This window comes from Haliaeetus leucocephalus, unplaced genomic scaffold, assembly GCF_000737465.1.
Source record: "Haliaeetus leucocephalus isolate CR32 unplaced genomic scaffold, Haliaeetus_leucocephalus-4.0 Scaffold76, whole genome shotgun sequence".
Taxonomy (NCBI): domain Eukaryota; kingdom Metazoa; phylum Chordata; class Aves; order Accipitriformes; family Accipitridae; genus Haliaeetus; species Haliaeetus leucocephalus.
This window is the reverse complement of record NW_010972512.1, coordinates 2,533,622-2,550,567: the sequence shown is the minus strand read 5'-3', so window position 1 is coordinate 2,550,567 and position 16,946 is coordinate 2,533,622. Positions and strand designations below refer to the sequence as shown.

Here is a 16,946-nt window from a genome sequence, read left to right as displayed (position 1 = left end):
GTCTCTCTCTCTCTCTCTCTCTCTCTAGGGAGATTGCTGGAGAAACGTGCCGTTCCGTTCGTGCGTTTGCGCTCACTTTGTGGCTGTGATTCTTCCTCCAGAAACGCGGGGGGAGGGGAGCCCTTTCTTACGGGATGCTGGAGGCACATGCAGGGCACGGCGCTTCGGTTTTCTAACTCTGAAATATTCATCCGCAGTTCTTGAGTTGTACAGTAAAAGGTTGTTCCTTGATGTGTAACTGAGCAAAGCACCGTTCAGCGTTCAGGAAGATATTGTTTCTGCTCCTAGCGACAAGATTTGTAGGGGTGGGGTGAGCAGTCAGGGGTGTTCTTATTGATAGCGCTTAAAGGATGGTGAGAGCATGGTTAGATGACACGGCTAAAATTCAGGCAGCTAGTCTGCAGTGGGCATAATGCAGTGGGCATAACGAGAGCCATCACCGAGGGATGCAGGGATTGAAAATCTTGGGGCTAAAGATGGCCCAGATAGTTTCTGGTTTAGCCCCCCCTTTATGGGGAAGGGGAGCGTGCATGAGAGTGTGGTGCTGGGCATTGAATGGGCTATTTTGTTTTTTCTGTTTCTTTCCTTTCTGTGTCTCTCGTGTTTTGTAAGCTTGTTCCTTTGTGAAACGTCTTGAATTCTGTATCATTGCGGAAGGACCATTTTTCCTTGTTGCTCTTTGATTGCTGGGGTCAGATGGGTACATTACTAGAAGTGAGCATAATTTCCAGTGGAATGATCAGGACTTTTTAATAGTTTTGTTTCTTCTGCAGTGAGGCATCAGGCCTACCGGTTGTCTGAAGAGCTCTGCTCAGACAAGAAACTGCTTTTGAAGGGGGAGGAAACAGGACGTGATCTCATTTGTCCGTCAGTGAGAAACAAAAGGATTATCGTTTAATACTGACTGCCAGGATCTGAGTGGCTGTCAATTTTCTTTATGTAGTCTAGAGAACTTTTTTTCAGTGTTAATTTTGGGGTGTTTTAGTGCAACTCTGCTGCAGTCTCCTTGGGACTAAGGAATCTCAAAGTTTTGGGAGTTATTTGAACTTGGTGAACGTTCAGTGATAAGGCAATTTGTGCTTCAGGATATCGTGCTCATTGCGTGGGGAGTATGACCAATTTGGTGGAGATGTGTGCTTAAGAGGTGGCTGTTTAACCTGAAGTGAGAACTTAGTTCTCTTGTAGGCCAGTGCTTGTGTGTGGAGACTAGGATTATGGCCTCTGTGTGTGTGTCTGTCACCTAGAACTCTGCATTAGTGTATATATGTTTTCTGCATAAAATTGATTGCTTTGGTAAATAATAGCTTGTAAAATATGTATAAACCAATACGTGGTCACTTCTGTGAGTTTTGCTAATGTAAATATTCTGTCTCTTTGCAGTTTAGTAGCAATTTATAATTTCTTTACTCTCATTTAGACTTCATAACAGGAACCCTAGCTTTTTGTAGAGCAAAGTAGTTACATCAGTCTATAGTTTTAACGTGGTTGCTGGAATCCTTGTTCAATGGTACACATTTATGGTATGCATCTTCTGTAGGTCCTGTTTCCCCACATCCTGAAGTCTACTAGGGAAAGTGAAACAGGCCACAGCTAGCAAGGAAAAGATGATGCAGTTCAGACGGGAGCTCTTGTGTAAGCTTTGTTCTGTCTGAATGAATGCTATATGTTAATTAAGAGAAAGAATGTAAGTCAAAGCAGTGGGTACATGGTATGGGGTTGACTTCAGCCAGGTGTCCTAGGTTACTGGAAGTGCAAGCTCTTTGTTCCAGAATATTTTCCAGGCTAACTAACGGGAGTGATGTGGAAGTGGAGAGAGGGTGGAAGATGTAGTCTAAATGCCATATAAGGGTGGTGTGGATAAGAGGCTTAGATGTGAAGATAAAAAGAAAAAGGTAGCTCTTGCAGAAGGATTAAACCCTTGCATAGTGTGCTCTTGCAGAGGAATAAACCCTTGTGTAGCACGCTGGAGATGTGAGTGAAGAAAAAACGTTCCTTTTCCTTCTGTTGAAGGAAGAGTGGGACATCTTCAGAGGCTGTATACAGTAATGGAGGGTTTGGGGGGCGGGGGGGAACCCAGCTCCGTCCTGAAAATGCACCACCTTTCCACTAGTTGGGGATGGATGTTGGGCTTGTAATGATGGGACTGCCAGTGGTGTTTTACTGGTAGAACCAGTTGTTCATCTTCTGTAGGAAATTTTTTCTTTGCTCAGCTTCATGCCCCCTTTTTTTGGGGGGGTCTGGGTTTCACAAAACCCTGCAGAAACTTCACATGGGTGAAAGCAGGTGTAAAAATAAAAGCTGAAATTTGTGTGAGGAGGTGGGAGGAAATAATACTCTGTGTGTGTTGGTGAAACGAAAACAGAGGGCACAGAAGTCTTAAAAAATGCATAAAGAGTAGAAGAAGATGAAGTCCTAATAAAAATCAGATGAAGACAGCTTTTATGTCTATGAAGAACAGGCTAACAGAAATAGACTGTTTTTATTACAAATACCTCAACCATTACATAACATTCTAACTAAATGCTAACGAACTAGTCTGTTACAGATTGCAAACACGTATTAAAGGGAAAAGCTGTGTATCATTCACATTGTTCATGTTCTTATGTATCTGACACTGTCCTGATTAACAGTAAAATTATAGTGCAGAATCAACATTATATAGCTTCAGTCTGAAGTACGATGGTGATAAATTTTAACTGATATGTATTTGAAAATAATGTGGGCTGTACTTTCAGGGGCTTACAGCATCAGACAGGAATTACTGCGCTCAGTGTTCAGGTACATCAAATGCACAAGTAGTGCCTAAAGAACTGTGGCATCACCTGATGCTGGGTTACTGAGAGAAGAAGGGTCTATTAAATATCTCTATAAATCAATGTACAGCTGATTTCTAAGTGAAATGGCAGCTCCACTCAATTTTTAGTTAGTTGGGAGGTAAGATGTGGTTAATAATGCTCAGAGGTATCAAATGGTTTTTCATAGTAAAACCAGCCATGGCTACGTTGCCCATTTTTTGCTGCACTGCTTGCTTAAGCTAGCAAATCAAACTTTATCTGCTTAGAAAAGCAAACCTTTTCAGGCTGTCCTCATTAAATCATGTAAACAGCTACAGCTTGTTCTAAAATTAATACTTTGTAAGCACGTGACCTTAATATTCCTAGGTTTTAGTGCTTGTAAATTTTAACTTATAATTTAAAATTATGACTGTACACTTAAATTGTATTTTCTGGAGTAATAGTTTAAGTTATTCTTGGCAAAAGAAACATTATTTAACTGATTTGAATCTTCAACTAAGCTGGAAGTGCAGGAACATCTTCATTTTGTTTTAGAAGCCAATGCTTTTCTTCCAATTTAAGACTTGATATGCTTTAGGACTTAATATATTTCTTCTGTTTCAAAGTAACCATGTGTTCCACTGAAGGACCTCACTGTTTTTAGATCAATGCGTGGATGCTTTAATTTTGCAAAAAATAAATTATTGTATTTCCAGGGCTTGTTTTATAATAGTGTTTAGGACAGTCTGTGCTTCCTGTACAAGTGTATCTAGGTGTATATATAGGTGCGCAGTAGAAGTGTTCTAGTGAGGAGGAACAATAACATTTTCTTTTGCTAATGTGTGTAAATAGTCTGTAGGAAAGATGTGTTCTAGTAAAAAACTTGACTTTGGCTTGTGACATAGCTACTTGGTTAATTTGCTGGAGTCATCTTGGTTAGGAGATGTTTTTCATGCCACAAATCAAGCTACCAGCACGGACGGAGCTTTGTAGTATGAAGTTAGCTTTGGATAAAGAAAAGTTTCTTGATAAGTATTTTGGTAATGTATTGAGCCTTAAGTATTTAGCTACTGCATCTTGAAAGCAGAGTATCAAGAGACACATGGGGGCATGGGGTTCTAAGCAGAATAAAAAGAGAACCAAGAGCAACTGAAGATGTAAAATTTCATCTGTAGCCATTTGGCAGATGTAAGTTTACTTCCCTGGAAAATGGGTTCTGTAATGCTGAAAAGCAGATATGTAAAGCTGGGTATGCTGATAAGGCTTTTCTAATTTAGCTCCTCATCTTTTTTTTTTTCTTCTCTGTTTTTTAACAAGACATGATTGAATCCAGTCTAAAGCAGAGGGCTGAAGTTGACCCTTAGTGTAATTAACCAGTGTTGTCCAGAACTGTTGTCAGTGTGTTTTTTGCAGCTGCATCTCTTACATGCTGAGCATTCCTTCAATGAGGAAGGAGATGGTCTCTATTCCAAGAAACTAGTGAGTCACAGGGAAAAACATGTAACCAGAGATCTGGAGGATAACAGGTACCAGGTAAGAGGGACTGTTTGTGAGCAGCTATGAGCCGTCTCCAAGCTGGACCAGACCAAGGAGCAAATTCTACCACCTTTGTATGCAGGGGAGTGAAGTTTTTTTTATTGGTGCTGTCAATGGTGTATTATAAGCTGGTACATTTGGCAGCCCTGGCTCTCACTCTCACAGTGGGACTATCTTAAAAGCCTTAAAAACAAATATGCTGTAACATCTCTTAATACAGAGGAGAAATTATTATTTTTTATGTACATGAATCAGGTTAGGTATATGGTAGGAGTTACAGGCAACACAATTTAGGTGTTGAGCAAGGTGGGAAGTTTTGAAGGTGGTGACAAGTAGTTTAAGTCATTACATAACTGATGAGAGTAACTGTTTTGAACTTTTTTTTTATCATGATAAGGTCATACACAACTCTCTATAAAATGGTTTATTCTGTAGATTCCTGTAGTTAATGAGTGTACTTCCATCTTCAGGTTGGACCCTTCAATAACAAAAGTGTCTTAAGAAGGTGAACAGAAAAGAGTTGGAAAAAATAGCTAGAGAAGAGAGAATTCGTTTTGGCACATATGTTCTAAAGAGAAATTAAAATCTTTAAGGATGTAGCCCTAGGGTGATTCTTGTGCACTTCCAAAATATTCTGAAAAAGCTCACAAATCGAAGAGCTTGCCTGAACATTATTTCAAAGCAACATCTAACTGATTTCTGAAGTAAAAAACCTTAGATGTAACTATTCATGTTACTTAGAGGCTGATCTATGAATAGGGGCTTTGGAAAAACAAGTTTTGTATAAAAACTTTTATTTATTTGCAGCTGAGGTCAGGGATACTTAAAGATGTAGAAGGGTATGATGTGGAGAGAAATCCACTGCTCAAAGTGCGTTGTGGTTCCTTGGGAAGAATGCTGAAACTGTTGCTTCCTCTGTCAAGAAATGCTAGTTATTACAGTGGGGCTTGGAAATTGTGGTAAAGAAGCAGGAAATGGAAGTCTTGAAAAAGATTCTTTGAGTTATTCCCAGCAAGGAATGGCTTTACGTTTGTCTCTAAACTGACCTGCCCTCTTCCACTGTCCAATTGAACGTGGGGTGGGTGGAAAGGGTTGGAAATATGCCACTGGTTTAAATGGCATTGTTTCAGAGTTTGTAATAAAGTGCAAGGGCTTTTCCAGTAAGAGTATTAAAATGAAAGGGAAAAATGAAACAGTGAAGAGCTGAGTAATTTTATATGGCTGCAACTTCTGGTCATCTGTTGGGAATCTGGTCTATTTTCATGTACCTATCAATTATCTTTCATCAGCTTCCTAAAAGGAAGTGTTTTGCACCAAACACTGTGACCGACTTAAGGAGTCACCTCTTGTTCAGCTCAGCTGTTGTTTTCTGCTAACTTATGCCAGACAGCCACCTGCAGAGGAACAGATCCTGAGCAGTGTTCAGCCTGCAGCTGGAGTCAGATCTGCTGAAGTGCAGCCGGAAGGGAACTGCAGCTCGCTGTTACTCTGTATGTCTAGAAATAAGAGGAAATCCAGTAATATGTAGAGACATCTTGCTCATACCTTTTTTGCTGTAGGGGCAAGCAGTTCTGCTTCCTTTATTCTTGCAAATGGATCTTCAAACCCACCATCATCACCAGTTCTGATTATTCTTTCTGTGCAGCTAAATCTAAATGTACCAAGTGCGGAGAGATGCCAACCATTTGGATATTTTCAGCAGTCTCATTTGAAAGGACATGGGGACATCTGTATATCACCCGTTGTGTAGCTTCTTTTGCAGCCCCACTGTGGACTACCCTTTTGCTCCCCTGTTCTCAGCCTGACAGACCAACCGCTACTCAGGATGCCACTAAGGAGACTCCCCATGTCTCTTTCTGTGTGCGTGGGGATAATGGGCGTGCTAGTACTTTTGCCTTTTCAGGCTTCTGCTGGATGGCATGATGCAGTTGAGCAAGAAACAAAGCAGTACTCGTGACAGTGTGCTAAGTGCATTTGTAATTTTTTTTAAGGGACTGTTTGTGTTCTTAAACATTAACAGATGCCTTTACAGAGAATGGCTGTGGTCAGGATAAACTGACCTAAATTAGTTTGTAAGAAGCCTAGTGAATAGTTGTAACTTTTTCAGTTAAAAAAGACTTCTCATTGGTAAGACAGGTCACATTAGTTTTCTGTATTCAGTGAAAAATGCTGCCTACCAACCTACTATTTGAATACTGTATTTCGGTAGCAGGTACATGGCTTGTTTCTGCAAGAATTTGCCTTAATCTATTCCCTTATCTTTTTCTCAAATAGGCAGTGATTCAGTTTTGAGAGCTTTGAAGTTTTCTCATTCTTTTAAATAATGGAGATTTCTTTAATAAATGCTTTTGCAAATCTTGAAAATAAATCTCGTGTGGCATCTGGAAGTTGAAAAGCTAATTGGGTGAAAGCACTTACATTGTTCTCTTCCCAGAAGTAATGAGAATGCATCTCATTATGATTGTCTCTTTAATTGTATAGAAACTGTTCCCCTCCCGCCCCACCGTCCTGGTTTCCTTCCAGCACTTCAAAACTCCTGCCACAATTAAAAATTTAAAATTTTAAAAAGTTTCTTCACCAGCTACATGAAACTGGAAAATCAAAAATCTGTCTTGCAAAAAAATTTGCTCTAATGCTTAGTGATAAAGAAATAAAGATGTGTAAAGAAATTGTCAGGCTAAGGAGGAATAAAATAGCCTGCCTTAAAAGTGAGCTGCAAAGAAGTTTGGATCTTATATTTTCAGAAAAGAATACATTTGTAGTTGAAATGTATTCAGTAATCTTGCAAAACATCTAAATTATTCTAATTTATGTTTGAGGATTATCAGAACATGGCAAGAATAGCTGTGTTGTGTTAGTGCATTAGCTTTATGGTGTGCTAGTTCTGACTTATGTGTGGCACGCACTGTCAATCTCTACTGGAATATCTTGAAAAATCCTTTCTGGCAAAGCTGTTTAAATGTACTTTGATAACTTGAAAATGGGCTGGTACTTGAAGGAATGCTTCTAATACCATACAGTTATTAGTAGTTATTAATCTTTGTCATTTTTACTTGAGCCGTGGTGGTATTAAGTTTCTTTCCACTAGTCTGGTTTATGTAGAACAAATGAGTAAATGAGCTAGACGCTTGTAATACCAATGAAGGCTGTAGTATATCTTATGTGGTCACTCTACCCCACTGGTGAAATTTTAGTCTAGTAACTGCGTTCTTCTCATGCAATATGGATTGTAGTCTTTTCAGGCTCTGGAAGGTTTTTATTCATGTATCAGTGAGAAACAAGATTTGTTTTGCATTGCTGCTCTGTTGTGCCTCGACCTGAACTAGGAATTGCTCTAAAAAGAATTGTAAGCTCCACTAGCCTGTCGGTCATTACTATTTGGGTTTGCCAGCAGGCATACAGAAAACTATTTCTTTAAGCTTGAGTCCACATTTACTTCGGTCATCAGTGGGAAGCTATCTGAGACAAATGCAACCTTCCAAAACCATGACTGTAAGAACAGAAACAAGATATGCTGGATCAGTGTTGAGGTTGGTATGTTAAGACCAAGATCATTCTGGTCCATTCCACTAGATGTGAATGCTGAACCCAATGTACATTTGGTCTAGTGGCACATACAGGGTTTCTGAATCTCATAATTTTATGGTGCCTGTAACACATGCAACTATGGTGTACAACCTCAACCTTTAACTCCGTTCTCTTTATTATTTGGTTATATGCAGATTCCATCAGCATATTAGCCTAAAGAACTATCCCTCATGTTGCGAAGAAGTTTGAAAAAAATGACCAAAGTATGTTTTCTAAACTCAGAAGCCAAACTAAAATCACTTCTGTCTAGATCTTTTAAGCCAGTCATTAATTTTTTTGGCTACACAAAAGATTAGAGACTTAAGGCTGAGTCTTGACATTGCATGTTTCACCTGAAGGTACTTGAATGGCAGAGTAAGTATGGGAGAGGATTTCTGCAGGAGTCTTGTGTGCCTAAAGGTCCTGCTGCTGGAGATAGCAGATGTTGGATTTTCAGTTCAGAATTGTGATGCAAATATTCTAAGCAGAATGGGGTTTAGGGATCTTGTGTATTTAATTTAGTATAAGCTGTGTAGTTACTCTTGAATTTACTTAACTGTACTTCAGGTGTTCATAGGGAGAGTATGCATGGCTTTGCCTGAGTGCTGGAACAGAATGGTTTAGGTTGGAAGAAACCTTAAAAGTCATCTAGTTCCAACCCCCCTGCCATGGGCAGGGACACCTTCCACTAGACCAGGTTATTCAAAGCCCCATCCAGCCTGGCCTTGAACACTTCCAGGGATGGGACATCCTCAGCCTTTCTGGGCAACCTGTTCCAGTGCCTCACCACCCTCACAGTAAAGAATTTCTTCCTTACATCTAATCTAAATCTACCCTCTTTCAGTTTAAAGCCATTACCCCTTGTCCTATCACTACATGCCCTTGTAAAAAGTCCCTCTCCGGCTTTCTTGTAGGCCCCCTTTAGCTACTGGAAGGCTGCTGTAAGGTATCCCCAGTGCCTTCTCTTCTCCAGGCTGAACAACCCTAAGTCTCTCAGCCTGTCTTCATAGGAGAGGTGCTCCAGCCCCCTGATCATCTTCATGGCCCTCTAGACCCACTCAAGCAGGTCCATGTGTTTCTTATGTTGGGGGCTCCAGAGCTGAACACAGTATGCCAGGTGGGGTCTCACGAGAGTGGAGTAGAGGGGGAGAATCACCTCCCTCAACCTGCTAGCCACACTTCTTTTGATGCAGCCCAGAATGCAATTGGCTTTCTGGGCTGCAAGTGCACATTGCTGGCTCATACTTAGTTTTTCATCCACTAATACGCCCAAGTCCTTCTCTGCAGGGCTGCTCTCAGTCCATCGCCGAGCCTGTATTTGTGCTTGGGATTGCCCTGACCCATGTGCACTTGGCCTTGTTGAACTTCATAAGGTTTGCACAGGCCCACCTCTCAAGCCTGTCAGGATCCTTCTGGATGGCAGCCCTTCCCTCCAGCATGTCAACTGCACCACACAGCTTGGTGTTGTCAGCAAACTTGCTGAGGCTGCACTCAATCCCACTGTCCATGTCACCAACAAAGATGTTAAACAGCACTGGTCCCAATACCGACCCCTGACAAACACTATTCGTCACTGGTCTCCACTCGGACATCAAGCCGTTGATTGCAACTCTTTCAGTGCGACCATCCAGCCATTCCTTATCCACTGAGTGGTCCATCCGTCAAATCCATGTCTCTCCAATTTAGAGACAAGGATGTCGTGCAGGACAGTGCCAAACACTTTGCACAAGTCCAGGCAGATGATGTCTGTTGCTCTTCCCTTATCCACCAACACTGTAACCCCATTGTAGAAGGGCACCATATTTGTCAGGCATGATTTGCCCTTAGTGAAGCCATGTTGGCTGTCAGCAGTTGCCTCCTTATTTTCCATGTGCCCTAGTATAGTTTCCAGGAGGATCTGCTCTGTGATTTTGCCAGGCACAGAGGTGAGACTGGCCAGCCTGTAGTTCCCCAGGTCTTCCTTTTTTTTCTTTTTAAAAATGAGGTTATGTTTCCCCTTTTACAGTCAGTGGGAACTTCTCCGGACTGCCACGACTTCTCAAATATGATGGATAGTGGCTTAGCCACTTCGTCTGCCAGTTCCCTCAGGACCCGCGGTTGCATCTCCTCAGGTCCCATGGACTTGTGCATCTTCAGGTTCCTTAGGTGGTCTTGAACCTGATCTTCTCCTACAGTGGGTGGGTCTTCATTCTCCCAGTCCCTGCCTTTGCCTTCTGTGATGGGTGGTGTGGCCAGAGCACTTGCTGGTGAAGACTGAGGAAAAAAGGTCATTGAGTACCTCAGCCTTCTCCAAGTCCCGGGTAAGCAGGTCACCCATTTCCTTCTGGAGAGGGCCCACGTTTTCCCTAGTTTTCCTTTTATCACCAACGTACCTATAGAAACTTTTCTTGTTGCCCTTGACATCCCTGGCCAGATTTAATTCTACCAGGGCTTTAGCTTTCCTAACCTGATCCCTGGCTGCTTGGACAATTTCTCTGTATTCCTCCCAGACTACCTGTCCTTGCTTCCACCCTCTGGAGGCTTTCTTTTAAGTGTTTGAGTTTGTCCAGGAGCTCCTTGTTCATCCATGTAGGCCTCCTGGTGTTTTTGCCCGACTTCCTCTTTGGTGGGATGCATCACTCCTGAGCTTGGAGGAGGTGACCCTTGAATATTAACCAGCTTTCTTGGGCCCCCCTTCCCTCCAGGGCTTTATCCCATGGTATTCTACCAAGGAGATCCCTGAAGAGGCCAAAGTCTGCTCTCCTGAAGTCCAGGGTAATGAGGTTGCTGTGCACCTTCCTTGCTGCCCTTAAGGATCTTGAACTCCACCATTTCATGGTTACTGCAGCCAGGGTTGCCCTTGAGCTTCCCATGCCCCACCAGCCCCTCCTTGTTGGTGAGAACAAGGTCCAGCATAGCACCTCTCCTCACTGGCTCCTCTGTTACTTGGAGAAGGAAGTTGTCATCAGTGCATTCCAGGAACCTCCTGGACTGCTTGTGCCCTGCCGTGTTGTCCCTCCAACAGATATTGGGGTGGTTAAAGTACCCCATGAGGACCAGGGCTTGTGAACATGAGGCTGCTCCTATATGTCTATAGAGGGCCTCCTCTGCTTGGTCTTCCTGGTCAGGTGGCCTGTAGCAGACCCCCACCATAATGTCACCTGTCCCTGCCCTCCCTTTAATCCTGACCCATAGGCTCTGTCAGCTCCTCATCCATCCCCAGGCAGAGCTCCATGCACTCCAGCTGGTCAGTGACATAGAGGGCGACACCCCCTCCTCATCTCCCCTGCCTGTCCTTCCTAAAGAGCCTGTATCCTTCCGTTCCAACACTCCAGTTACAGGAGTCATCCCATCATGTCTGTGTGATGCCAGTAAGATCATAGCCCTGCAGGCATGCGCATGCTTCTAACTCCTCTTGTTTATTCCCCATACTATGTGCATTTGCATAGAGGCATTTATGTTGGGCCCCTGATGAAGCTGACTTAGTGGCTGGAGTGGCTGGGATTCCTTTGTGTTGCTCTTCAGGTGCTCACCTGTGATCCCTCTCCAGACTCTGGGCATCTATTGCTGACACATCAAACAGGTAACAGTGGGATGGATTGAGGTTCCCCTCCCCTGACAACTGTAGTTTAAAGCCCTCTTCACCAGCTTGGTGATGTGGAGGTGCAGTGATAAGTCTAATGATGTTCCAGGCTAGGAAGTTGTAGGCAATAGTAGAGGCTTTTTTTGTTAAAACTCACTGGGTGATACTTGTACCCTTTTTCATTATCTAACTTAAGGTAATTCAAAGAATTAGTGTTTGAGCTTTATCATCTGTGTTTAGGTTGAAGATACAAAATACTTGATACTGGACTTTGATACTTGGTATTTTTAAAAATTGATTTCTATTTTAATTGTAAATTATCTTTAAAATACAAAGCCATTGTCCTTCCTTTGCAGAGGATGTAAATTTACTAGAAAGCTGTCTAGAAAGAGTGGAAACCTTAATGTGAAGACATAGGAGTGGTAGTCTGAGGAAATGTTTTTCCCTGCTGGGAAGAAGGGCAGGGGTTGGTTGTTAGTTGGTCCTGAACTCCATTTAAGTCACCTGTTCATCTGCTGCTGGTTAGTGTCTGCACTCCAGACCTCATTCACTGCCTGTTGCTTGGGAGCAGCTGTTGCTTTCTTAGGTCTCCTTTTCTGTGGTGATGTGCTGCCTCCTTACAAATTTTGTTTGTTGTCTGGAAAGCCCCGATGAGTCTATATTTATCTTAGTAGCTACAAAGTAAAAGTTAAATGTGTTGCTGGCTCTTGGGGAGCTTCTGAATGGTAACAGTGAAACTACCCATAAAAAGTTATGGCCACTCTGCTCATTTGAATCACAGGGTGGAAACTTCAGCTCAAATCATACCCTGTAGGAACTTAATTCCCATTGACTGTAGCAGCAGATAGACGCCTAAATAGATCAGAAGCATTGTGGCTTTAGTCTAAGATTTAAACTGGAATTTAATTTCCATTCATCAGCCTCTTCCAGTGAGAGCAGTGGTGCCTGTGCTTTGTCCTTCCAGCTTTTTTCCTTGGAAAAGAGATTTATTTATTTATTTTTAAACTACTTCTTTACTGTCTTCATTCTGCTTGATGTGATAAGGATTTAAAGACCTGCACTGGATGTTATCACAGCGAAAAGAATTCTGTGCAGGGCTTTTGAGAGAACCTTACTTTTAGTTTCAAAAGAATTTGCTTTACTTCAGTATGTGGCCATCTCTTTACAAAGATGACAAGAAAGTATTTAAAAAAAAGTTAGGTAGTCATTGCTTGGTTGTCTTTTAGTACTTATCAGCCTTCAAAACCTCCTATCTTTGTACATCTCAAAAACTTGGCTTTTTGTTCTTTGATAATTTGTAACATGCCTTCTGTAGCCAGTCTTATACTATTTATTTTAAATGTTTCATTAATAGCACTTTGTACAGTTTAGATTTGAATCTTCTCTAGTGATAAAACTGGGTTTATGTCTCAAACATGGAAAATCTACAGCCAGAAGAGTACTTAAAAGTGTAATTATAAAGCTAAAGTAGACAGAGGTATTACATCTTCTACATGTACAATAGTTGAGAACTGAATAAAAATTTTATGGAGGTGCTTACTAATTTCAGCATTTTGTTCATAAGAATAGCTGTATTTGTTTGAGTGCCTCTTTACATTATCTTCTTCCTTCCTTGTAAGAGGCAAAAGTAAGTGTAAGAGCTGTGTTGATGAACATTATCTCTTATCCAGTGGAAAATGGGAGACCAAAATTGGGCCGCTGGTGTAAAACATGGAAGAAAGTAAACATTGAAAGCATTGAACCACTGGGTAACAGTATTGCCTTAGATAATATTTCGGTAGTATTTGTTAAAATATTGAACAGCTTGCTTTGATATTCTGAATATAAACATGCAAAAAAATTATCCTCAAACTAAATGAAATTAAAACTGTCCTTTCTTTCCCAGAGTTCTTAACTAGCTGTACAGGCATCATTCTGCCTGTGAGGGGAGGGGACCATAACTTCTCTGATACCTGAGGTCACTTGAGAAGGAGAAGATTTCATAGAAAGTACAGGTATCAGAAGTTATCTTAGCTAAAAGAAAGAAGCTGTGTGATGTGAAAATGTGTAGTGCATTTTTGACAGTTTTATTGCCACTGTGAGTTTATCCTGTCTGTGGCTTTTTGATCCGTTGTTATATGGGTACATTTAAAAAGACATGCTGCTGATGATTGATCTTATGGATCAGGCTTCTTTTGGCAGGGCTGTTGCACAGGAATGTGATTCCTGTGCATGTTAAGTGAAATGTTCATGCATATATAGTTAAATAATGTATTTAAATCTGTGGATAGAGATAAATTTGAGGTTTGCATGGTTGCTGTCCTTTTATCTGTGGTTTTTTACTCCAGCCAGCTGCTCTTAACTAATTTTTCCTTTTGTTCTCAAGAATGCACTGGGAAGAAAAAAAGAATAGAACTGACAGATTATTTTAGTCCGTGCTAATATTTTTCTGCTGCAGGATGTGTCCTAAAAGTTTATTTTAAAAGTGTTAGTCATTGCTATTAGTGCCATGTTAGACTTAAGACACTCCTATTAGAAGTTCCCTGAGATGATGTGGTTTGTTGCTGGTTGTCCTGTTGAAAGGCCATATTCTAGGTGACTAGTATTTCTTACAGAAGGCAATTTGACAAGCTGCCTTCCAGTCTTTCTAGGGCAGCAAGAGATTTGCTTGCTCTATAGATTGCTAGTTTAAGCTAACATATGCTTTGTGGTAAAGTTAGTTTCTGTGTAGACATTTTGTGGGTGGCTAATTTTGGTTGTTTTTCATTGCTTAATCTTAGTAGCTCTATTTAGGCTGTTGTTAGGTGTCTCTTAGAACTGATGCAGACATATTTGTGGATGCTCATTTCTGGCATTCACAGGCTGCATTTTTATAAGATGCATCTGTGGGATAATGTCCTAAAATGTTTTTTTTCTGTCATCATCTGTTTTCCACCTGACATATCTAGTTTTGGTAGTGTTTTGGAAAGACTTTCTTAGGCTTTAAAGGGGAGTAATTTGAAGAATGGTAGAACTAGCAAAGCCAGCTTTGCTACAGCTTTGTCTCATGATACAGTACTTTGGTTCTGAGGAGCAAAACTCAAGTTGATTTTCCATTTGGTGGCCATTAACAATACTCCTCTATAGATAGTTTAGTGCCTCAGAGATTGGCCTGTGCTACAGTTTTTCCTCTGAGGTGATGGGTGCAGAAGAGATGGTGATTAAGAGTTTTCTTTTCCTACTCGGCCACCTGCCTTCACTGAATTTAGGGAATCAATGCAGTCTTTGTATCACGTACCCTCTGTCAAGCTCTGCTGAAAACCATTGAGCCCAAAATCTACAGATGGGGGAGAAAAAACAGGGATAGAAATGTGTGTTAGCCTGGCTTTTAAGGAAATAAACCTTAGTATAGATCTTGTTCAATAATGAGTTGTAGTGAGATCTACCCAGAACTCTTTGAAGATCTGGAGAGCTTCTATTCTTCTAGGTCATAGAGCCATGTCTGAGGGACATGAAATAGAAGCTCAAAAGTCCCTGAAAGCATTACTGCAGTTTTCATCCTGCTTAGCAACAACCTATTTGACAAGGAACACTGCTGTAAATTGCTCTTGGGGGTGGGGAAGGGAAATCCTGACCTTAGAGGCTTTTTCTTTATTAGATACTTTGATTTGACAGAGTCTTTTGCTACTTAAGTGTTACTGGAGGTTTTTGAGGCTTGTTTTCACATCATATTAAGCTGATTAGTGCTGAAGCTACTAAGAATTCTTAATAGTGGGATAAATGGCCAAAATGTGGGGGATTTCTAAGAAAAATTGGGCCTGAAAACCTCAGTCCCAGAATGATACTTTGGGCACCAGAAGGTTGTAAATAAAAGGTCATCAATAAGAGATTGTTAGTTAGTGTGTATTGTTCATAAACATATCCATGTCAGAGAAGTGAAATCAGTATATTTAATTGTGATTCCATTTGTTATTTGTGTGCAATCTTCTCTGCACAAAACCATGTATTCAATAATTATACAATATTGAGTGTTCATCTAAAATAACAGGGTTCCTTGATAATGAGTTACAAATAAAACATGAAGGTTTTGTGGAGTTCCAGGTTCATTGAATCCAGTATCCTATGTTTCTCTGTTTTAAGTTGGCTTTATTTTTCTGTAAACAGTCTAAATTAGTCTCTTTTCTGAAGATCACACAGGTTTGGGGGTTTTTTTTCAGAATTTAGTATCTAGCTGCAGATTATGCTTAGGTTTTACAGTTAGGAGGCAACTTCTTCAGTGAAGTTCTGGAATCTAAATATGCCAGACTTACCATTGAACCTTTCCAGCTGAATTTTTTAATACCACGTTATTTATTGGGTTTTGAGCACAAGGCTTGTTGAGGGGTTAAGAATTCTCTTTTGAAATTAATAACACTGAATTTGGGAACATCTGCCTCTAACATCAACCAAGCATGTGGCAAAAAAGCTTCATTTTTTCAGTTGTATTTAGTTCCAAAACTTACCAGAACCACATTCTTCAATGTGCCAGAAACAAAGCTATTCTAAGAAGAGTGGAGTTATGGCTGGATACAAATGACAAATTTGTATATGATGGTTTTTGCCCCTTAACCACTTTCTTTAGTGTGCTTAAAATAGGGTATGAAAAGTCCTTCTGGATTTGTTTCTTGGTTTCTGTTTTGAGAGAGGTGCTAATGTGTCCCAGTTATGAATAAACTTTCATGTAGTGTTTTTTGTGGTGTTTCCTGCTTCACAGATGGGCATTTGAGGCACCAAGAGTTGAAGGTCATAGGAAATCTTCAGCAGGTTTGAGTCCTGAATAGTGTCCTTTGCCTTAAGTCATTGCAGCTCATCCTTCTCCAAATTTAGCCAAAATATAGCCCTTGGAGTGGAGGTGGCAGGGACTAGATATCCTAGTGGTGTTGAATAGGGAATGTGGGAATTATTCTAGTATTTACTTAATGTTTTTAAGACTTCAAAATCCTGGGAAGCTAATGTACAAGTTACCTATCCTAACTGATTGTGTGCTTGTAGGCTAAATAAGTGTGAGGTGTGGGATTTAAGAAGATAGGACTGTATAAAAGATAACTGTTGTATTGTTGAAGTCTCTCAACATGTTACACTTGTGTAAAAAATAAAGACTTCTTTTGTCTAGAGGTTTAAAAATACAGCATATGAAATAGAGATCCAGAGAGTTTGTCATGCAGTTGTCTGCTTATATCAGCTAGGATGGATATCTGAAAAATACAGGGAATAGTAATCTTTCTCCCAAAGGTGAAGAATGGTGTATGCTGTGCCTCAAACATATACAGAAACATTAATTGGAAGACCATAACATAGAGAATACAGTTATTTCCCATGGCAGTTATAAGAGTTGATCTATCCCCTCCAGAAACCGTGGATAAAGCAGCTAAGTTTCCACCTGAACCTTTGCAGAACTCTCTTGCCGTTTGCACGCCTGTCTGTATTTGTTCACCGAGACAACAAACTATCATAGCTTATACAGAATGCTTTTCTGTTCTTGCGTGTATGTAAAACTGTTTTCATATGTA

At 40.8% G+C, this 16,946-nt stretch overlaps 1 protein-coding gene across 17 annotated transcripts in view; it reads left to right on the top strand.

The window, feature by feature from the left end:
* Nucleotides 1-13,371: 13,371 nt before the first annotated feature.
* Nucleotides 13,372-16,946, top strand: part of PRRC2C (proline-rich coiled-coil 2C) — a 65,388-nt gene continuing 61,813 nt past the window's right edge. For 10 of the 17 annotated variants that reach the window (XM_010581394.1, XM_010581453.1, XM_010581437.1 and 7 more), the window contains exon 1: nt 13,374-13,433. The gene's annotated coding sequence lies outside the window, so the exon portion shown is untranslated. Of the gene's footprint in view, nt 13,434-16,946 lie in introns of all 17 variants that reach the window. The other 7 variants (XM_010581386.1, XM_010581421.1, XM_010581350.1 and 4 more) reach the window with 3 other exon arrangements.